Source organism: Salvelinus alpinus, chromosome 15 (genome assembly GCF_045679555.1).
Source record: "Salvelinus alpinus chromosome 15, SLU_Salpinus.1, whole genome shotgun sequence".
Classification (NCBI taxonomy): Eukaryota; Metazoa; Chordata; class Actinopteri; order Salmoniformes; family Salmonidae; genus Salvelinus; species Salvelinus alpinus.
Genome location: NC_092100.1, coordinates 52548089 through 52572625, shown reverse-complemented (window position 1 = coordinate 52572625; position 24537 = coordinate 52548089).

Below are 24537 nucleotides of genomic sequence, written 5' to 3'. Positions count from 1 at the left end.
CTTTGCCCCAGTCTGAGGTCCAGAGAGCTCTGGAGCAGGTTTTCATCAAGGATCTCTTTGTACTTTGCTGTGTTCATCTTTCCCTCAATCCTGACCACTTTCCCAGTCCCGGTCTCTTAAAAACATCCCCACAGCATGATGCTGCCACCACCAGGTTTCACTGTTGGGATGGTGCCAGGTTTCCTCCAGACGTGACGCTTGGCATTCAGGCCAAAGAGTTCAATGTTGGTTTCATCAGACCAGATAATCTTGTTTCTCATGGTCTGGGAGTCTTTAAGTGCCTTTTGGCAAAGTCCAAGCGGGCTGTCATGTGCCTTTTACTGAGGAGTGGCTTCCGCCTGGCCACTTTACCGTAAAGGTCTGATTAGTGGTGTGCTGCAGAGATTGTTGTCCTTCTGGAAGGTTCTCCCATCTCCACAGAGGAACTGGAGATCTGTCAGATTGACCATCGGGTTCTTACTCACCTCCATGATCAAGGGCCTTATCTCCCGATTGCTCAGTTTGGCTGGGTGGCCAGCTCTAAGAAGAGGCTTGGTGATTCCAAACTTCTTCCATTTAGGAATGATGGAGGCCACTGTGTTCTTGGGGACTTTCAATGCTGCAGACATTTTTTGGTACCCTTCCCCAGATCTGTGCCTCGACACAATCCTATCTCGGAGCTCTACAGACAATTCCTTCGACCTCATGGCTTGGTTTTTGCTCTGATATGCACTGTCAACTGTGGGACCTTATATAGACAGGTGTGCCTTTCCGAATCATGTCCAATCAATTGAATTTATCATAGGTGGACTCTCAATACAATCAAGTTGTAGAAACATCAAGGATGATCAATGGAAACAGGATGCACCTGAGCTCAATTCCGAGGTTGTAAAAACTTATGTAAATAAGGTATGTCTGTTTTTTTTATATACAGTTGTACAATTTTCCTAACACCTGTTTCTGCTTTGTGATTGTGTGGTATTGTGTGTAGAATGATGAGGATAATGTTTTATTTATTCCATTTTAGAATAAGGCTGTAATGTTAAAAACATTTTTTTAAAGGAGTCTGACCCCTTGAACAAGTCAAAGGGGATGAATACTTTCCGAATGCAGTGTATATACAAAAGCAAAATACACACATACACAAAATACACACATACACACAGTTGGCTAGGAGGCTATCTCATCATTATCCAAACCTTGTGGGAGGGTTTGAACCTAGCTATGACTGGCAGAAACCATTTTAAATTGCAGCCTGGAGCTTGTTCCAGTCTACCATTGCCGTATATTCTGACCACTACAACTCTTAAATCAACATGGCACAACGTCTGTGGCACTACCTCTAGTGGCTTTAGAATGTGAGTCCCTAACAGAAGTCAAATAAATTGGTCAGACACTGGGGCACTGTGCCATGTGGGATTTTGTGGTTCATTCCCAACTTCAGCTGAAGGACCCTTTTATCAACCATTAGCCAATGGATTTTTCTGAGTTGAGAAGAGCCAACATGAGACCGAGGGCTAAGAATCAGTGTCACTCTTACCATTTTGTTCTGTGCCATTTGTAGTTTGTTCTCTATGATCTTGGGGGAGCGACTGTACCAAGTAGTGCAAGCATAATTATAGTGAGGCTGCACTAAGGCTGTTGAAAGTGTTTTCAAGGTAACCTTATCTAGAAAATGTGGCTTTTCTGTTGAGAAATATGACTTTCTGCTATAAGTTTCTTCACTATGCTCTCCCCAGTCATAAAACTGTCTAGATCACAGCCTAAGTAATTAACATCATTTGTGTCTGTAACCACTGTCCCAAACCATGACTCTGAAGCCTGGTGATCTACCTAGCCTAATGTTACAGCCAAATAAAATGTACTCAGTTTTCCCCAAATGAAGAAACAGTTTGTTATCTGACAGCAAATTACTGACACTCACTAAGCTGTCCCTCTACCATACTCTTGTCTTTGAGTGAAAGCAAAAGTGCTGAATTCTTTGCATACAGAAAATGCTGACAGGAACAAGCTGATTTCATATTGTTGATGTATCAATGCAATGTTCTGCCATATTTAGATGACATTTGTTTAAACATTTTAACTTCATATAATGTTACACCACACATCAATATCAGCAGAACATTGCAGTAATGTTTCCAGAACTACTTCCATTATCTTAAATGTTTTTAGAACATCATATGTCATAAATAGGGCTATCACAGTTGATCAGAAAAGCCAACATTTCAGAATAAGAGTACCTTCAAAACACTTTTAAAGAAATGGCATTTCCATATAGCAGAACAAACTGCATCTCAATATAGCAGAATGTCAATATTCTTGTAATGCTTTTTGGATGAAAAATCTTAAACTACAGCTTAATTTGACCAAATTCAGAATCAGCAAATGATCATTGTAGGAGTATTCCCTGTTTTATTGTGTTAAATAACATATCCATCAACATTAGTCGAGTGTCCCTGAAATGTTTCCTCAGAACCACTATTACCCTATTGCTCCCACATTTTGTTTTTGGCAGTGTGTTCTAAGAACATTACATTAACATTGTGTTATTACATTCCCTGCCAACCTAATGAGAACGTTAGGGGAATGTTCTGTGGTAGGTATTACAGATGTTGTGAACAACATTTTAGTTAATGTTAGGATAACATTCCATGGATATTTAATTTCAAACACTTTTGCAAAAAAAATAATAATAATTGGGTGATCCTTTGAATGTTTGTTGGAAGTTATCTTAATGTTAGCTCAAAACCTAAACTAGGAACGTTAGCTAATGTCCGGGGAATGTTCCCGGTTTGCTGGGTACTCTGTGTGTGCTTTCCCCTTCTCTGAATTCTTCAATCAAACAGGAGAGATCATCAAGCTCATTTTAGGATGTAACATCTGTGCTGAATACGCCTTAGAAACCATCTTCCCGCTGAAATGTACTTTCATGCGCGAAACAAATATTGCTTCGCACTTACTTAACATAGAACGTGGTTTCCCACCCACATTACATGACAGTCAGGTCCCTTTTTATATGCCCCAAGCAAAGTTTGCTTGTTTACGGCTACAACACCGATCACTCTAATGTGAAAGCCTGATGCAATGCACCTTTATAACGCACGACTGGCACGCTAAAACGGTATCCAGGAGCTTATTACTTCCAACCTATTAGTGCATCCAGAAAGTGCATCTAGTTCCTTTAGAATGGGTAAATTCATATCAAGCAGAAGTCAGTCCAATAAGCGTAAAATAGAATTGAAATTGTGCTGTGGAACATGAGCTGAATGGCTTAACACAATGCTGTGTACACTATGAGCATGTTTATGACATCAGTGGGAGAGTAGCTAACTCCAAACCAATCAGACACAGCTTGCATACATCTCTGGCCGTATTTACGTAGTTTTAACTAGGCCGTGGGGAGTTTAATGTAATGCCTCTCATTTAGAACTAATAACCAAAGACCTTTAACCAGAGAACGTGTTGACTGAGTTAGTGCCGTACGTCTCAACGTCTGTTTCACCAGGAGTGCTCCTTTCTTAATCCTCTATCGTATGTTATGGCTGTGGGTCAGAACATGTGCAACAAGAAGTTAGGGGTTTGATCATCCCACTCCCAGTAAGCATCCGGTTAATTTAAAATGTGCATTTACATTGATATTTACATTCGACAACTTCTAAAAGTTGGTTTGAGGGTTGTTTAAGAGATTCTCCTGATCATTTGTGCTTCTTAATGCCTCAAAAGTTTAAACCTACCCACATGTTCTGACGGACAGTGGAAAACAACCCTGGGCCATCTGCAATCCTGTTGCTCTCTTTGAAAAGCATTGTGTTTGCTGTGTTTTTTTGCACATTGTTTCCCCCCCAGTCTAGATACAGCTGTTTGATCAGGTTTCCAGACTGTACCCAAATCATACATACTGTAACGGCTTTCGTCTTCCTCCTCGTCTGAGGAGGAGAAATTAGAAGGATCGGAGGACCAATGTGCAGCGTGGTAATTGTTCATCTTGATTTAATAAAAGTGAACCCTCAAAATACAAACAACAACAAATGTGAAAAAAACGAAACAGTTCTGTCTGATGCAGACACACAAAGACTGAAGACAACCACTCACAAAACACAATAGAACACAGGCTACCTAAATATGGTTCCCAATCAGAGACAATGACTAACACCTGCCTCTGAGAACCATATCAGGCCAAACGAGAAACCCCACATAGAAACAGAAAACATAGATCATACCCACCCAACTCACGCCCTGACCACACTAAAACAAAGAAAATACAAAAGAACTATGGTCAGAACGTGACACATACACATCAACCTTCCATTCAGTTCAATGTAAAAGCGTATTATCCATCCATACACAAACTAACATATCACCAGTGCCCACTCTCCTTAATTGCCACTATTCTGGGCACACAGTGCCTGATTTATGGATTGGTGCACAAATGAGCCAGAAATACAGATCATTGCGGCTGAAGATATCTGATTCAGAAGAAGAAAAAACATTCAAAAGGGGGAAAAAAATACACATTTGAAAATACTAGCCTAGTTATCAGGCATAATACTTTTTCTGCTGTGCTTTCTTGACATACAGTGGGGAGAACAAGTATTTGATACACTGCCGATTTTGCAGGTTTTCCTACTTACAAAGCATGTAGAGGTCTGTCATTTTTATCATAGGTACACTTCAACTGTGAGAGACGGAATCTAAAACAAAAATCCAGAAAATCACATTGTATGATTTTTAAGTAATTAATTTGCATTTTATTGCATGACATAAGTATTTGATCACCTACCAACCAGTAAGAATTCCGGCTCTCACAGACCTGTTAGTTTTTCTTTAAGAAGCCCTCCTGTTCTCCACTCATTACCTGTATTAACTGCACCTGTTTGAACTCGTTACCTGTATAAAAGACACCTGTCCACACACTCAATCAAACAGACTCCAACCTCTCCACAATGGCCAAGACCAGAGAGCTGTGTAAGGACATCAGGGATAAATTGTAGACCTGTACAAGGCTGGGATGGGCTACAGGACAATAGCCAAGCAGCTTGGTGAGAAGGCAACAACTGTTGGCACAATTATTAGAAAATGGAAGAAGTTCAAGATGACGGTCAATCACCCTCGGTCTGGGGCTCCATGCAAGATCTCACCTCGTGGGGCATCAATGATCATGAGGAATGTGAGGGATCAGCCCAGAACTACACGGCAGGACCTGGTCAATGACCTGAAGAGAGCTGGGACCACAGTCTCAAAGAAAACCATTAGTAACACACTACGCCGTCATGGATTAAAATCCTGCAGCGCACGCAAGGTCCCCCTGCTCAAGCCAGCGCATGTCCAGGCCCGTCTGAAGTTTGCCAATGACCATCTGGATGATCCAGAGGAGGAATGGGAGAAGGTCATGTGGTCTGATGAGACAAAAATAGAGCTTTTTGCTCTAAACTCCACTCGCCGTGTTTGGAGGAATAGAAGGATGAGTACAACCCCAAGAACACCATCCCAACCGTGAAGCATGGAGGTGGAAACATCATTCTTTGGGGATGCTTTTCTGCAAAGGGGACAGGACGACTGCACCGTATTGAGGGGAGGATGGATGGGGCCATGTATCGCGAGATCTTGACCAACAACCTCCTTCCCTCAGTAAGAGCATTGAAGATGGGTCGTGGCTGGGTCTTCCAGCATGACAACGACCCGAAACACACAGCCAGGGCAACTAAGGAGTGGCTCCGTAAGAAGCATCTCAAGGTCCTGGAGTGGCCTAGCCAGTCTCCAGACCTGAACCCAATAGAAAATCTTTGGATGGAGCTGAATGTCCGTATTGCCCAGCAACAGCCCCGAAACCTGAAGGATCTGGAGAAGGTCTGTATGGAGGAGTGGGCCAAAATCCCTGCTGCAGTGTGTGCAAACCTGGTCAAGAACTACAGGACACGTATGATCTCTGTAATTGCAAACAAAGGTTTCTGTACCAAATATTAAGTTCTGCTTTTCTGATGTATCAAATACTTATGTCATGCAATAAAATGCTAATTAATTACTTAAAAATCATACAATGTGATTTTCTGGATTTTTGTTTTAGATTCCGTCTCTCACAGTTGAAGTGTACCGATGATACAAATTACAGACCTCTACATGCTTTGTAAGTAGGAAAAGCTGCAAAATCGTCAGTGTATCAAATACTTCTTCTCCCCACTGTACGTCCAAGGTAAGGTACATGAAGTAAGCTTAACAATAATAGACATTCTAACCTTGTCATTTTATAATAATTTCTTAATTTGCAGATTCAAGTTACTGTAAAAGTCACAGCAATGAGCAGCAACCAGTGTATGCAAATGGTAAATTGCCCATTCTTATTGGACAACAGCTGTCTATACCTGTCTCATATGAGTAAATGGTTTGGGGGAGTGAGCAGATGGTGTCTCTATGATTTTATTCGTTTATTTGAATGCGGTCATCTTGATGCTACCAGTTTCTCTTTGATTTAATGAGCACTAAATCTGAGTGACTACCAGCAATACTACCCTACTACTTGCCAATCAATAAGGTGCTCCCTACTGTCACCTGTGAGCGATAACACTAATCAACATTTGACTGGTAATGCAACCATTTGTTTGAGTTCAGTGACAGATAATGGATATGCATGATTGCATTAGAATGGCAAGCCATGCAGGAAATCCAAGGTGGTGAATCCCTTTTGTTGTGGGATGCAATAAACGGAAGTGAGCTGATAAAACGGGGAGATGTGGAGAGCAAGGTTTCGAAGGGTGTTGGGTGTATAAAATAAATCAACCTGGTCTCAGGGCAATTGGTAGGATTTGGTATGTAAGTTTCCGTTTAATATGATATATTACGTTATGTTGGTTACATTACGAATGGAGTAGCCATCATACAATACCATACAAATAAAAATTATTATATATATTTTTTTTTATTTAACTTGGTAAGTCAGTTTTAAGAACAAATTCTTATTTACAATGACGGCCTACCCCAGACGACGCTGGGCCAATTCTGCACTGCCCTATGGAACTCCCAATCACAGCCGAATGTGATACAGCCTGGAATCGAACCAGGGACTGTAATGAAGCCTCTTGCACTGAGATGCAATGCCTTAGATCACTGCACGACTCTGGAGCCCGTATAGTATCATACGTCTTACCTGGATCGTACAATAGCATACGGATTGGATGATAGAACTTAACCTACATCTTGCAGGACGTATAGTACTATACGTCTTTCTCTGAGACAAGGTTGCTTGTTGGGCCGTAACAACAAAGGAGAATTACAGGGATCATTTACGTCGGTGGTTAGGAGAACTAACAACAAAAGTTAGGCACATTTATGCAAAAGGTTAGGACAACTAATACGACAAAGAGAATTTCTGTATCAGGTTAGGTGAATTTGGTTAAGGTAAAAATTTGGGTTAGGGGAAGGCTTAGCTATAATACTACAGTTGTCCCAGACGCGACTCGAATACACAACCTCTGGATTGCTAGATGGTCGCAGTATACGCCTACCCATCCTCCCCAACCAGCCACCCTAGTTTCGTTTCTGTCTAAAGTAACTACACCATTAGTCCATTGTATATGTCTTGGAGGTGCTCAGAAATACATATAATATGTTTCGTATGACTGAGGCCAGGCTGAACAAATGGGTTACTTGAAAAACAAAGAACGCAATTATAGCAGAAGTGGTTGTATATGATTCCAATATTTTAGTTTTGTTATGATTTGCAAAGTAGTCTTTTGTCCAACATGAATGCATTGTGATAAAAGAGATTCCCTTTTTACATATTTAGCTTATGGAAGGTTCGCTGAATTCCTCACCAGTGCCTTACATTGCCTTGCTTCATTGTAACGTTTGATATAGTGGCTCTTTTTTTATCACAATAGACTTTGAAGGCGCAAAAAGACTATTAAAGGAATAAAAAGTGTAGGGAACAACTGACACGTAACATGAAGACACAGGACTAACATTAAACTTGAGGATGCTGTGTGTGTGACCTCTCACGGGGATTCAGTTGTGGAATCCATTTGTGACCCGTTTCAAGACACTAGGCGTATGTCGCGCGTCACTACTTCACAGGAGAGGCATTTGAACATTTATTTTTTGGGGGCAGAAACGCCTTCTGGAACATGTGAACTTTCATGTGACTTGATAACAGACTTGTATGCCATCTGTATGCCATCTGTATGCCATCTGTATGCCATCTGTATGCCATCTGTATGCCATCTGTATGCCATCTGCAGGGTTAGGTAGGTTACTTTCTAAATGTACTAAAGTAACGTAATCTGATTACATGTTACAAATTGAATGACATCTATTGCAGGATAAATCAATGTTAAAGTTTACATAGCCGGCCATATATGGATGTTACATTTTACTTTATGGGTTGGCTATGTAGGCTTCTTCTAACCCATCGCTTTCTACTAACTGTAATAATACGATTATATTATATCTTTACATTAAAAACCAAAGTCTATCAGAATTCCAGTCATTCCAATAAATGTTATACCCTTGATCTTCAAGAATAGGACTTTGAATTACGGAAGTACAGGTTAGGCTAATTGTTTTACCTGAGAACGACCCCAAAACGAAGGACTTATTAGCCAGCTCTACTGTTACGGCTGCCGTCTGAATGAGACCAAGGTGCAACGTGGTAGGCGTACATTTTGAATTTATTAAATGAACACCAAAAAAAACATAAGCGACACGTAAAGTATAGTAGCGCTAAACCAGAAACTAACAAAAACATGATCCCACAACAGAAAGTGGGAAAAAGGGCTGCCTAAGTATGATTCCCAATCAGAGACAACGATAGACAGCTGCCTCTGAACCATACTCGGCCAAAAACAAAGAAATAGATAACATAGAATGCCCACCCCAAATCACACCCTGACCTAACCAAATAGAGAAATAAAACGGCTCTCTAAGGTCAGGGCGTGACACCTACTCTGTTGTTTATGATCTTATTGTCATGGATTACTGATTGGGCTCATTGATTTGAGTTGAAAAATAAATCCTGCGCTTATGGAAGGGCATGCTTTGAGCACTACTAGAAAGTGCTATTTACATGTGAAAAATGAATGCCATGTGCTGCATTGCTATAGGCCTATTGTTTACCTTTTTGTTGGTGACACTTTGATATCTTGATAATATGCAGCTGTTTAAAGGGCAAATCCACAGATGAAACAACAACAAAACGGTCACCCCGCCTCTGTTTTGGTAAAAATCTGATGGATGGGCCTGGAGAAATGTAAACACTCTCAGATTAATAGACAGAGCTATGGATGCAAAGACTGACCATCCATGATATGAAAAGTATTGTTTTAATCATGTTATGAGGCTATACCGTGTTTGTTTACATTTACAATGTTTACAAACATTGGAGAAAAACAAGCTTATATTTTGGGTTCTCATGGAGTGTGACACTTGAACTAAGCTCATGAGGGATTTATAAGTTATATTCTTCAAGAATCAATGGATATACTGTATATGTGACCCTTTTCAGGAAACTAGGTACAGTGGGGCAAAAAAGTATTTAGTCAGCCACCAATTGTGCAAGTTCTCCCACTTAAAAAGATGAGAGAGGCCTGTAATTTTCATCATAGGTACACTTCAACTATGACAGAAAAAATGAGAAAGAAAATTCCAGAAAATCACATTGTAGGATTTTTAATGAATTTATTTGCAAATTATGGTGGAAAATAAGTATTTGGTCAACTACAAACAAGCAAGATTTCTGGCTCTCACAGACCTGTAACTTCTTCTTTAAGAGGCTCCTCTGTCCTCCATTCGTTACCTGTATTAATGGCACCTGTTTGAACTTGTTATCATTATAAAAGACACCTGTCCACAACCTCAAACAGTCACACTCCAAACTCCACTATGGCCAAGACCAAAGAGCTGTCAAAGGACACCAGAAACTAAATTGTAGACCTGCACCAGGCTGGGAAGACTGAATCTGCAATAAGTAAGCAGCTTGGTTTGAAGAAATCAACTGTGGGAGCAATTATTAGGAAATGGAAGACATACAAGACCACTGATAATCTCCCTCGATCTGGGGCTCCACGCAAGATCTCACCCCGTGGGGTCAAAATGATCACAAGAACGGTGAGCAAAAATCCCAGAACCACACGGGGGGACCTAGTGAATGACCTGCAGAGAGCTGGGACCAAAGTAACAAAGCCTACCATCAGTAACACACTACGCCGCCAGGGACTCAAATCCTGCAGTGGCAGACGTGTCCCCCTGCTTAAGCCAGTACATGTCCAGGCCCGTCTGAAGTTTGCTAGAGAGCATTTGGATGATCCAGAAGAAGATTGGGAGAATGTCATATGGTCAGATGAAACCAAAATATAACTTTTTGGTAAAAACTCAATTTGTCGTGTTTGGAGGACAAAGAATGCTGAGTTGCATCCAAAGAACACCATACCTACTGTGAAGCATGGGGGTGGAAACATGGGGGTGGAAGCTGTTTTTCTGCAAAGGGACCAGGACGACTGATCCGTGTAAAGGAAAGAATGAATGGGGCCATGTATCGTGAGATTTTGAGTGAAAACCTCCTTCCATCAGCAAGGGCATTGAAGATGAAACGTGGCTGGGTCTTTCAGCATGACAATGATCCCAAACACACCGACCGGGCAACGAAGGAGTGGCTTCGTAAGAAGCATTTCAAGGTCCTGGAGTGGCCTAGCCAGTCTCCAGATCTCAACCCAATAGAAAATCTTTGGAGGGAGTTGAAAGTCCGTGTTGCCCAGCAACAGCCCCAAAACATCACTGCTCTACAGGAGATCTGCATGGAGGAATGGGCCAAAATACCAGCAACAGTGTGTGAAAACCTTGTGAAGACTTACAGAAAACGTTTGACCTCTGTCATTGCCAACAAAGGGTATATAACAAAGTATTGAGATAAACTTTTGTTATTGACCAAATACTTATTTTCCACCATAATTTGCAAATAAATTCATAAAAAATCCTACAATGGGATTTTCTGGATTTTTTTTTCTCATTTTGTCTGTCATAGTTGAAATGTACCTATGATGCAAATTACAGGCCTCTCTCATCTTTTTAAGTGGGAGAACTTGCACAATTGGTGGCTGACTAAATACTTTTTTTGCCCCACTGTATATGTGGTGGTCACTACTTCACAGGACAGCCCTTTTGAGAACAAAAAATAAATAAATCGAAACTTTTTGGGGGGGGCAGAATTGCCTTCTCGAACATGTGAACTTTCATCTGCCTTAATAACAAACTTGTATGCCATCTGTAAATACAAATACAATTGTTAAATTGGGAGCCTAGTTGGTTAAGCCACAGAAAAAGTCAGCAACCTTCCCGCTAGCCATGATTGGCTGAGATATTGAGTGGACTGGACATGCCGAGAGATGAGTTTGTATTGGTCTGCCATATAGCACGCGTCTGTCTATTTGAGCTGGTCCGTATGTGTAGAGTATTGCTGTCTAACGTGGCTTTAAAAAACCAATGTATTGTGTATTAAAACTTAAAAGACTCCAGTATGCAAGTATTCATTTCAATAGTCCTTTTGCACAATGTAGCAACGCCCACTTCCACTCAACTTCCTACCCGATACATAGCTTCCTCTCCCAATTGTGTCCTAACGAATTGAGCCGGTCGGTCACATTTGTCCACCACAGAGTTCCTGAGGGCTACACAGCACTATCACCTAGCTCAGATAGATGACCTGGCTGTCACTGTGGCAAGGCTGTGGATTGACTCATGTACAATCAACTATACTCTTAGAATAAAGGGTTCCAAAAGGGTTCTTTGGCTGTTCCAGATTTTAAAAAAATGTTGGTACCAGTTAGAACCAATTTGGGTTCCATGTACATAGAACCCTCTGTATAAAAACAGTTATACTTGGAACCAAAAGGATTCTACCTGGAACCAAAAAAAGGTTATTTAAAGGGTTCACCTTTAAGGTTCTTCAGCTTTTTTTCTAAGAGTGTATAGCTCAGATAGACAACCTCTTACTCGGGTGAGGGTGGTAAAACCGAAACATGCAGTGGAGGGCTGCTGGTTGAACCAGATTATATTTATTTAGGATCTCTTTTAGTCCTCATTTGGACTAATCTTCCAAGAGTCCTTAAACATGAAAATACTATGAAAATACTATTTATAATACAATCACATTCCCACATACAACACACTGTTACAAACAACAGAAATTATGCACTGACATATTGACCAGATAAATTAGTTCCTTCATCTACCATAGTCCTGCACAACCTTCAAATGTATTATATTTAAGTGGTACTAAAGTATTGCTTGAATTTATATATTGAAAGGATTCTGGTTTGCTCAGATAAATTATTCAATTTCTTTATTGCTCTGAATCGAAATGTATTTTACCTATTTCTCTCTTCTGCCAGGATAAGAGTTATTGTAGACGGTGGACAATCTATTCCTAGTATTGACTCAATGTCTGTCTCTTACCAACTGAATACTGTTGCGAGTGGAGTTTGGACGTTTTAAATGCTGTACATTGTGAAATGAAATAAGCATGTTTTGTTCTATTCATTTAGAATCGTTCACACCCTCTTAAACCGTAGCCGCACCCGTCTCTTTAAGGATTCACATGCGAGACCATGTGCTTAACAGAGTGAGTATGGTAGTGTACTAAACAACCAAAGATTTTAAGACTAAAAGCTGGTTTATACTACTTCTATTGACATGTCTGTAGACAGTTGTCGCGGTGACATCATGAACAGAGTTCAAACTTGTCGTTATGAAAAAGTGTTCACACAAAAACGGCAGGCTGCATGACATCAGCAGCCTGGTGGTCCAAAATAGCGTAACTGGTGTATTTTAACACCCATAAACCCAACCGTTTAAAAATGAATTTAGTGTATGTCAATCTAGCAAACCAGGCAACTAAAAGCTACTTTCAAAAAAAAAAAATTGGTTCGTTTCTAGCTTGTTAGCTAGTTAGCTAACTTCAAATATTGACCATATCACATTGCTGACGTCTTAACTTTAGATCATTTGTATTCATTATTACAGGAAAATAAACTCACAGCAATATCATTATTTACAAGTTAATGGCAAACTAATTACAGAAAATAGCTTGCGGTTGTGATAAAAGCACAACCGCAAGCTTTTTTTTTATTTAACAAAGCTTTTTGTATTATAATAATTACTTTATTGAATGCAGAATGCAGGGCATTCTACCGACGAATTTTACAACTTCAACACTGTCTCGTTGGCCTAACGTTATATCCTAATTTGACTTTGGTGCGGGTCAAGTGGTTCTTCACATTACCGTCTCTGGTAAACACACACTATATCAAATAAAATCAATGTTTATTTGTCACATGCACAGGATACAAAAGGTGTAAACGGTACAGTGAAATGGTTACTTGCATAGTGGAGTCTTTTGTTTAGACATATAGCTAGTTCAAACCACAGCTCTCAGCATATCTCAATCATTGTGTTCTATTTGAATGATTATGTTCCTTCCAATTTATATAAAAATCACCTAAGATAAATACATCTCTGTTACTCTCTGTGGCCAAACCCAGTGCATAAGTCATCCAGAGAAGACACCTTAGAGCTAGAGGTCTGGACACACATCCTACCAATATGGGTGCCTGGTGAGGCAGATGTACTTGAACCCATAGTGCCTCTACTTAACATACATTAAGGTCACCCCTCCTCTTGAAAGGTATACAATTCTGAACATACAGCACTACACCGCCACCATTCCTAGCCGTGCCCTTTTCCCAGAGGCCTTACCATTTCTCTGGACTCTGGAGAAAGTGACATTATGCACGACATCTGTGGGCAGTTTCAGTCTCGTGACAGTGTCCTAGCAGTCTCTCTCGGTATCCCAGAGAAGATGAGATTGTCCCGCATTGATCGACACTGTACATCAAGCAAGGTTCCTTTAAGTTGTTTGTTCTCCCTTTGCACCACCTCCACCTTGCCACGAATAGAGTCTACAGAGAAAGAGCCGTTAAAGATAGATCTTAGTATAGTGTATTGGTGATTCAGCATTATTACATGTTGTCACGTTCCTGACCTATTGTTCCTTTTTCTTTTATTTATTTAGTTGGTCAGGGCGTGAGTTGGGGTGGGTTGTCTTTGTGTGTTTTTGTATTGTCTAGGGTGTTGTATGGTTAAGTAGAGTAGATGGGTTAGTGTTCAGTGTAGGTGTCTAGGAAAGTCTATGGTTGCCTGAATTGGTTCTCAATCAGAGACAGCTGGTTATTGTTGTCTCTGATTGGGAGCCATATTTAAGGCAGCCATGGGCTTTAGCTGTTTGTGGGTAATTGTCTATGTCTAAACGTTAGTAGCTTGTGTGTGCACTTTCGTTTTGTAGCTTCACGGTCGTTTGTTGTTTTGTTAGTTTGTAAAGTGTTTTGTTTCGTTTTTCCTTCTTAAAATAAAAATAAGATGTCTTATTTTTCACATGCTGCGTTTTGGTCCTCTCTCTCTTCACAAGACAATCGTGACACATGTTGAATAAATCTGATATCAAGCCAGGGAATAAACAACCACGACCCTTTCCCTTCCCAGACAAACCATCATACACAGTAGGAAATGAAATAGAGGAAGAGAGATAATCTCTTTTATTCAATCAATTGATCTACTCTACGCAGGTCATTTTATTTATGAAAACAACAGGTCCTTATTGTGACATGTGATTGAACCAACGCGACTAATAAAACTGTGGGATTAAGTTCTAGATACAGACGGACCGGAAAGGTTATGCCCAAACAGATACATATCTACGTCTTATTTTAGCCTGGACAGCCGCTAGTGGGCTCTATTCTCCACTATCCGTCTGGACATAATGTGCCCAGAAGGTCCCTGGCGACCGGCTCGTACATAAAACATCCTCAATTCAGGCTGCAAATGATTCAGTTTCCTCCTTAACCCGATTTAACAGGGCATAATTGGAGATTTTTTTTTTTTATAAAGAAGGGTCAAATATGCATACTTTCTTAATAAAACACCATTTCCCCACCACCATTTTCAAACGTTGTCCAACATCATAAAGTAAAATTAGCCATCCTAGCATGGTGGTGGAAAAGTATGCATGTTGCCCACATCTGGCGACAGCAGGGCGTGTCTGTCTTATTTAATTCATCAAGCTGACCATATTGAATTCTCAGCCAACAACTGCCCATTAGTGAAAGTCATTAGAAATGTATTGCATTGAGCCACCTAATATTACTAGCCTGCTACTATTATTCATTACAATTTCTAAAACCTGGTTAACCCAGTTCAACACACCAGTTCTGAGCGCAGTGGTTTCAAGAACCTTGGAAGGCTAACCCAAAGATCTTGCAATAAAGAGGCTTCCTTACACATACATGGATGTAGATGTATGACTTATTGAGCTAAATTGAGGCCTGTGTTAGAGTAATCCCAAAGACTGTCTCAGTAGGCAAAACTGGTTTCAATTACATTTTTAAAATTTTTATTTTACCTTTATTGAACTAATTCTTATTTACAATGACGGCCTACCAGAAGGCCTCCTGCGGGGACGGGGCTGAGATAAAAAAAATATATATACATTTTATTATGTGGTTAGGTTGTATACTGGTTGTAGGAGGACATTTTGTTAATGCCTTTGTAGGTTATGCATAGTCTAATTTGGTCTCCATGTGTATGTTATAGGCAAAGATCCATGAATTAACAGTGTTATCATATTGCCCACCTTGTTACGGTTAAACTGTTCAATCAGATGCTTGACCAGATGGAACATGTCATAGTCAATGTCTATCCTATTTAACTTTATCAGGGTATTGACCTCATATTCGTAAAGATTAGAGACATCTGACACTTGACCTATATTTAGGAATTGATAATACCAGTTTACCCATTTTATGTAGTGCTTATGAAGCCTAAATTAATGCTTTATGAAGCCTTCATAAGATGCACTTTAAATAAAGCAGGACCAAATATTTAGTAAAATCACAATATGACAAACTGGACTCAATGTGAGAAACTAGCCATCGTATGAAACCCAATATCATTACTTGCAAACAGGCTACCATAAGCCAAATGCCAAATCAAATGTCCATTATTTCTGGTAGGGCTAATTCTTATGACTTTGACAAAATCTAAAATAGGGAGTCAAGCTGCCTGGAAATGGCTCCATTCATTGTGGTGCCTGTGAGGTTTGGCATATCCCTCGGGGAGTTTGGAAACAACAGCCATGAATCCCAGGGTTGAAGTTGGAACTACTACCAAAACACTGGAAGGGGGAAGCCACAATAATCAAACACTAATTTCCTACTTAGTTTTAGCGTTGACACTAAAAACACAAGGCCCCATAAATTATGTATTTTGCTTCCGAGACAACGTCCATTTCGAACAGGGAGAGACAAGGCTAGATAGCAATAATAATTAGGACTGTGTGTGACTAGAGATATTAGGCTGTGTGTTAAGCAAAACGTTTTCAGTAATTCATATAATTATTTGCATAGTAGTAAAAGCAGGGAAGAAAACATGATTATACCCAAATTTTCAGTGTGTGCAGACTAAAAATGCATTGAATACACACATCTGTCACTACCTCAGTTATGTCTTTCCATATTACACATTTGTCTGTGCATCCATGTAACATGTCCTCCATTTCCTCACCTTTTGACCTTTGATTCTACTTTACATAATATATGTTTGGCTGCCTTGAGCAAATGTACAATTTTGCACTAAAAACGAACAATTACCACAATGCTTGTGAAACACGGCACTCAAGTGTATAATAGCAACAGTTGGTCCAAAAAAAAGCATTGCAGTTTAAAAAAATACTATATTTTTAGTGCCTACAAATATACCAATGTGTAGGCCAAGCAAGTCCTAATTCCTCAGGCAGTGGCGGTCTCAGTGTCTCGTAGAGACAGAATATTCATTAGCATTAGCTAATAGCATATAGACAACTCTGATCTGGATAAATACTTCTTCAGGCTTCAATGAACATTTATGACCCTCTGAGATGAATAGAACATTTTGTGATGTGAAGGTCAGCCAAAGTGTCAGAATGGATAGGCTTCTACTTTATGTATTTTCTTTCCTTTGCCTTCGCATTTGTAAAATCATCTGAATGATTTCAAAGTGGCTCATAAAATATCTCCATAAATCTTTTCTCACCGAGTGAGATGAAGTTAACACGTCCAGCCTCTGCCGAAATGCAGTGGTTATACTGGAGCAACAATAACATATAGGCTGAACGTATTGTATTGTTTACAAGTGTGTGGTCATATATTTCTCTCCTGTTTTCTGTTTATGACTCCAGTTGGTGTGGGTCACATAAACAACTTCATCTAAAGTGTTATATATATATATATATATATATACATACAGTTGAAGTCAGAAGTTTACATACACCTTAGCCAAATACATTTAAACTCAATTTTCACAATTCCTGACATTTAATCCTAGTAAATATTCCCTAGTCTTAGGTCAGTTAGGATCCCCACTTTATTTTAAGAATGTGAAATGTAGAGAGAATGATTTATTTCAGCTTTAATTTCTTTCATCATCCAATTGACTCAAATGATGTCAATTAGCCTATCAGAAGCTTCTAAAGCCATGACATCCTTTTCTGGAATTGTCCAAGCTGTTTAAAGGCACATTCAACTTAGTGTATGTAAACTTCTGACCCACTGAAATTGTGATACAGTGAATTATAAGTGAAATAATCTCTTTAAATAATTGTTGGAAAAATGACTTGTGTCATGCACAATGTAGATGTCCTAACCGACTTGCCAAAACTATAGTTTGTTAACAAGAAATTTGTGGAGTGGTTGAAAAACGAGTTTTAATGACTCCAACTGTATACACAGTGTATTCGGAAAGTATTCAGACCCTTTACTCAGTACTTTGTTGATGCACCTTTGGCAGGGATTATGCTGTTCGTGTGTATGTGTTTTTACTATATATACAGTTAATTCGGAAAGTAATACATAATCAAATATATTTTTCCTCTCTCCAATCTACACACAATACCCGAATAATGACAAAGCAAAAACAGGTTTTTCGAAATGTTTACAAATTTATGCAAATAAAAAAACTGATATATAATACATTTACATAAGGATTCAGACCCTTTACTTAGTACTATTTTGAAGAAACTTTGGCAGCGATTACATCCTTGAGTCTTCTTGAGCAGGACGCTACATAAGCTTGGCACACCTTTATTTGGGGAGTTTCTCACATTATTCTCAGCAGATCCTCTCAAGCTCTGTCAGGTTGAATGGGGAGGGTCGTTGCAATGCTATTTTCAGGTCTCTCCAGAGATGTTCGATCGGGTACAAGTCCGGGCTCTGGCTGGGCCACTTAAGCACCTTCAGAGACTTGTCCCGAAGCCACTCCTGCGTTGTCTTGGCTGCGTGCTTAGGGTCATTGTCCTGTTGGAAGGTGAACAGTTTGAGGTCGTGAGCGCTCGGGAGCAGGTTTTCATCAAGGATCTCTTTGTATTTTGCTCCGTTCATCTTTCCCTTTATCCTGACTAGTCTCCCAGTCCCTTTTTTATTTATTTTTTAACCTTTATTTAACTAGGCAAGTCATTTAAGAACAAATTATTATTTACAATGACACCGCTTTGATGAGGAACATTTTTGTTGTTGTTGAAGAATGCTGCAACGTAACAGAATGTGGAAAAAGGGTCTGAATACTTTCCGAATGCACTGTATATATATATACACTACATGACCAAAAGTATGTGGACACCTGCTGTCTGGGGTAGCACCATGGTGTACCCGGAGGACAGCTAGCTTCCGTCCTCCTCTGGCTACAATGACTTCAATACAAAACCTAGGCCACTCGTAGGCCTCACCCCCTTCCATAGACATACATGGTAATTATGACCACTTCCAGAGGATGTCCTCCAACCAATCAAAGCTTTTGCAGTATGAAATGACATGTTGTCAATCCAATCATAGGATTAGGATCAGAGAATGAACCTAGTGAGTTGTATTGGGATTGTGCCACAGAGCATTATGAGGGTTCTATGTGTTGAGGCTTGGTGACATTGTTGGATAGAGATTATGAGTGAAGAGTGATAGTTGAGTATTTTTGGGATATTATTCAATTCAAATTAGTTTTTTCAAATTACAGGAGACGGAGGAGGTATATTATAAATTGTTATATAAGTTTTAGATCTTTATTTTTGTGTCCAGTTAGCAAGGCACATTTAAATAAATTGCAAAAACTTCAGTAGCTAGCTGGCTAACAGCACAAGTGTGCAGTTTCCTCCACCAGAATGGTAGAATGGCCAACGCTGCCGAAAATGTTGTGGACTTTTTATTGAATAACCCCTTTCATTCTCTGGGGTATACGGAAAAGGTGCGAATTAAAACCGAGGGTCTACCTCTGCCTGAGATCAGTTTCATGAAGTAGGATGAAAAGGTGAGGGTGTTTAAAACCTTTTGTCAATAGGGGGGCGCTATTTTCACTTTGTAAAGAATCGTGCCCAAATTAAACTGCCTCGTACTCAATTCTTGCTCGTACAAGATGCATATTATTATTACTATTGGATAGAAAACACTCTCTAGTTTCTAAAACCGTTTGAATTATATCTGTGAGTAAAACAGAACTCATTTTGCAGCAAACTTCCTGTCAGGAAGTGAAAAATCTGAAATCGAGGCTCTGTTCCAGGGCCTTCCTATTAATTTGCCTGAAATCTATGGATCTACATGCACTGCATACGCCTTCCACTAGATGTCAACAGGCAGTGAGAGGTGGAATGGGGTGTCTAGCTTGATCTGAGGCCGAACAAGAGCTTTTGGAATGACGTGTCTGGAATTTTCATTGTCTTGGAAGGCGCGAGAAGGAACCCCAGATTGCGTTCTGAAAAGCTTTCGGTATAGACGTTAGATATCTCCGGCTCTGATTTTATTTGATATATGTGATAAAAACATCATAAAGTAGTTTTTTTAAACCGAGTTATATCAGTTTATTGAACGTTTATTGCGATTTTCGGAATTTTATTTTCTTTGCGTCATGTGAAGTTTGGCACATTTGCGCCACATGGCTAGCTATGTTTGCTAATTCGACAGGAGAAGAGGACATTCTAAAACCAAACAACGATTATTCTGAACAAAGGACTCCTTGTACAAGATTCTGATGGAAGCTCAGCAAAAAGTAAGAACAATTTATGATGTTATTTCGTATTTCTGTTGAAAATGTTTAGTCATATTTTCCGCCCTTATTTTGGGCGCTGTCTCGCTATAACGTAAGCTGTATGTCGTACTAAAGTTATTTAAAAAAATCTAACACAGCGGTTGCATTAAGAACTAGTGTATCTTTCATTTGCTGTACAACATGTCTTTTTTAGTAAAGTTTATGATGAGTTATTTGATTAGATTAGGTGACTGTCCAAGATTTCTCCGGACAATTTTGTGCATTTTGACTACGTATTCACATTGTAAAACCACAATTTGTACCGCTAAATATGCACATTTTCGAACAAAACATATACAGTGGGGAGAACAAGTATTTGATACACTGCCGATTTTGCAGGTTTTCCTACTTACAAAGCATGTAGAGGTCTGTAATTTTTATCATAGGTACACTTCAACTGTGAGAGACGGAATCTAAAACAAAAATCCAGAAAATCACATTGTATGATTTTTAAGTAATTCCTTTGCATTTTATTGCATGACATAAGTATTTGATACATCAGAAAAGCAGAACTTAATATTTGGTACAGAAACCTTTGTTTGCAATTACAGAGATCATACGTTTCCTGTAGTTCTTGACCAGGTTTGCACACACTGCAGCAGGGATTTTGGCCCACTCCTCCATACAGACCTTCTCCAGATCCTTCAGGTTTCGGGGCTGTCGCTGGGCAATACGGAATTTCAGCTCCCTCCAAAGATTTTCTATTGGATTCAGGTCTGGAGACTGGCTAGACCACTCCAGGACCTTGAGATGCTTCTTACGGAGCCACTCCTTAGTTGCCCTGGCTGTGTGTTTCGGGTCGTTGTCATGCTGGAAGACCCAGCCACGACCCATCTTCAATGCTCTTACTGAGGGAAGGAGGTTGTTGGCCAAGATCTCGCGATACATGGCCCCATCCATCCTCCCCTCAATACGGTGCAGTCGTCCTGTCCCCTTTGCAGAAAAGCAGCCCCAAAGAATGATGTTTCCACCTCCATGCTTCACGTTTGGGATGGGTTCTTGGGGTTGTACTCATCCTTCTTCTTCCTCCAAACACAGCGAGTGGAGTTTAGACCAAAAAGTTATATTTTTGTCTCATCAGACCACATGACCTTCTCCCATTCCTCCTCTGGATCATCCAGATGGTCATTGGCAAACTTCAGACGGGCCTGGACATGCGCTGGCTTGAGCAGGGGGACCTTGCGTGCGCTGCAGGTTTTTAATCCATGACGGCGTAGTGTGTTACTAATGGTTTTCTTTGAGACTGTGGTCCCAGCTCTCTTCAGGTCATTGACCAGGTCCTGCCGTGTAGTTCTGGGCTGATCCCTCACCTTCCTCATGATCATTGATGCCCCACGAGGTGATATCTTGCATGGAGCCCCAGACCGAGGGTGATTGACCGTCATCTTGAACTTCTTCCATTTTCTAATAATTGCGCCAACAGTTGTTGCCTTCTCACCAAGCTGCTTGCCTATTGTCCCGTAGCCCATCCCAGCCTTGTGCAGGTCTACAATTTTATCCCTGATGTCCTTACACAGCTCTCTGGTCTTGGCCATTGTGGAGAGGTTGGAGTCTGTTTGATTGAGCGTGTGGACAGGTGTCTTTTATACAGGTAACGAGTTCAAACAGGTGCAGTTAATACAGGTAATGAGTGGAGAACAGGAGGGCTTCTTAAAGAAAAACTAACAGGTCTGTGAGAGCCGGAATTCTTACTGGTTGGTAGGTGATCAAATACTTATGTCATGCAATAAAATGCAAATTAATTACTTAAAAATCATACAATGTGATTTTCTGGATTTTTGTTTTAGATTCCGTCTCTCACAGTTGAAGTGTACCTATGATAAAAATTACAGACCTCTACATGCTTTGTAAGTAGGAAAACCTGCAAAATCGGCAGTGTATCAAATACTTGTTCTCCCCACTGTATGTATTGTGTAACATGATGTTATAGGACTGTCATCTGATGAAGTTTGTCAAGGTTAGTGAATAATTTTATATCTTTTGCTGTTTTTTTGCGATCGCTACCTTTGCGGTGAATGAATGCGGTTGTGTGGTTGGCTATCGTAGTAAGCTAATATAATGCTATATTGTGTTTTCGCTGTAAAACACTTAAAAAATCTGAAATATTGGCTGGATTCACAAGATGTTTGTCTTTCATTTGCTGTACACCATGTATTTTTCATAAATGTTTTATGATGAGTATTTAGGTATTTCACGTTGCTCTCTGTAGTTATTCTAGCTGCTTTGGTGATATTTGTGATTGTAGCTGCAATGTAAAACTATGATTTATACCTGAAATATGCAAATTTTTCGAACAAAACATAGATTTATTGTATAACATGTTATAAGACTGTCATCTGATGAAGTTGTTTCTTGGTTAGTGACTAATTATATCTTTATTTTGTCGAATTTGTGATAGCTACCTATGCGGTAAATTTTTTTTGAAAATATGCGGTTGAGTCTTTTGCTATTGTGGTTAGCTAATAGAAATACATATTGTGTTTTCGCTGTAAAACATTTTAAAAATCGGAAATGATGGCTGGATTCACAAGATGTGTATCTTTCATTTGGTGTCTTGGACTTGTGATTTCATGATATTTATATGCTAGTATTTACTTGTGGCGCTATGCTAGGCTATGCTAGTCAGCTTTTTTACTGATGAGGATGCTCCCGGACCCGGGATGGTGACTCATGAGAACCTGGTATCAAAAGTATAGCCGGTTAACATGGAGCCTTTCATCAGGCCGCCTGTATTGCTGGCCTTGCCTGCTTTTTGGAAATTCTGAGCCTTGGTCGAAAGGTGGGTACAGTGACCTGAAGAACATCGATCGTTCAGCTAAATGAAAAAACAAAAGCAGGGCATGCAAGAATTTGCTTTTGGAGGACACGACGAGACGGAAAATTCCGTTAACAAGGGCAACTACATGGAGCTTGCAGAGGTAATTACACGTTAGGATGCTTTACTTGCTGAACATATCGAACTTTCGACTGTCTATTCTAGGATGTCAAAAATACTCAGAATTATTTGATAGCTTCCATCGCATCATCCATTAAAGGTTAGATTAAAGAGAGACAGCGCATTTTTTCGCGTGCGCTCAGGTAGGCTTTCCACTTTCCTTCCGGTTTTTATTTAGCATAAACACAAACAGACACAATCAAAAACTCATGCCATAAATGTTGCAGCAGCCTAAGCTACACCTAAACATAAAAAAATCTGACATGCTGTATCGGATGAAAAGGAGACGATTTTTCAACCGTTAAAAATTGCCCCACCACTCTATGACCTATGGTGCCACCAGTCTGCTTGCAGTTGTCAGTTATCGTCAGGTATGTGGGTGATCAGGGCTTTATTCATTAACGTTTCTTGGGATACAGTACTTTAATGTGTAAAGTGGGCAAGATGCGCAGTCTGTGTTTGACTTTATGAATTTTGAGATGTCTCAGTTTAACTTCATAGAGAAACTTGTCCAAACTTACGATGGCGCAGCTGTAATGGAATGTATCTGCTATTTGTATTTACAACTAAGAGGTGATGACTACTCTACTCCACTACCGTTGTCAACTTTCTCCTGACATGAACTGAAGCCACATCTCATATGCCCGCTCATACACTGACATTGAATGTTTCCCCTCCAAGCACTGTGAGTACCCCTATCAATTTTCACTCTACATACAATTACTGTATGTAGAGTCAATCACATACACATTATTACACATCAATGATTTTACTCCTTGCTTGGACTAACTCATTCTTAGCTCTTTTGACTAACTGTGTAGTGTTATTGTTTTTTGTCTTCCCAGTCAAATACTGGCCAAGCCTCCGAACACCTCAACTCATGCCTCATACAATCACTGCTGTGATCCCTTTCCAACACAGTGTAAGTAGCCATCTCATTCCCATTCCCCATAATATTGTACTATAATTGTCTTTATTAAATGCTTTAGGTTAAAACAAATAGTCTTCGACGATTTTAAAAACACACGGTCATCTCCGTGGGTTCCGCAGCTATACCGTGGGTCTCCCATCCTCCTCAATTGTTCAAGTCACAAGCCTCCACTGTTTCCAGTTCATCCCAAAGGTGTTTGATTGGGTTGAGGTCAGGGCTCTGTGCAGGCCAGTCAAGTTTTTCCACACCAATCTCGACAAACCATTTCTGTATGGACCTCACTTTGTGCACGGGGGCATTGTCATGCTGAAACAGGGAAGAGCCTTCTCCCACTGCTCCAGAGTCCAATGGCAGAGAGCTTTAAACCACTCCGGCCGACACTTGGCATTGCGCATGGTGATCTTAGGTTGCAGTTGCTCGGCCATGGAAACCCATTTCATGACGATCAGTTCTTGTGCTGACCTTGCTTCCAGAGGCAGTTTGGAACTTTGTAGTGAGTGTTGAAACCGAGGCCAGACGATTTTTACGCATTACGCACTTCAGCACTCAGATTTCC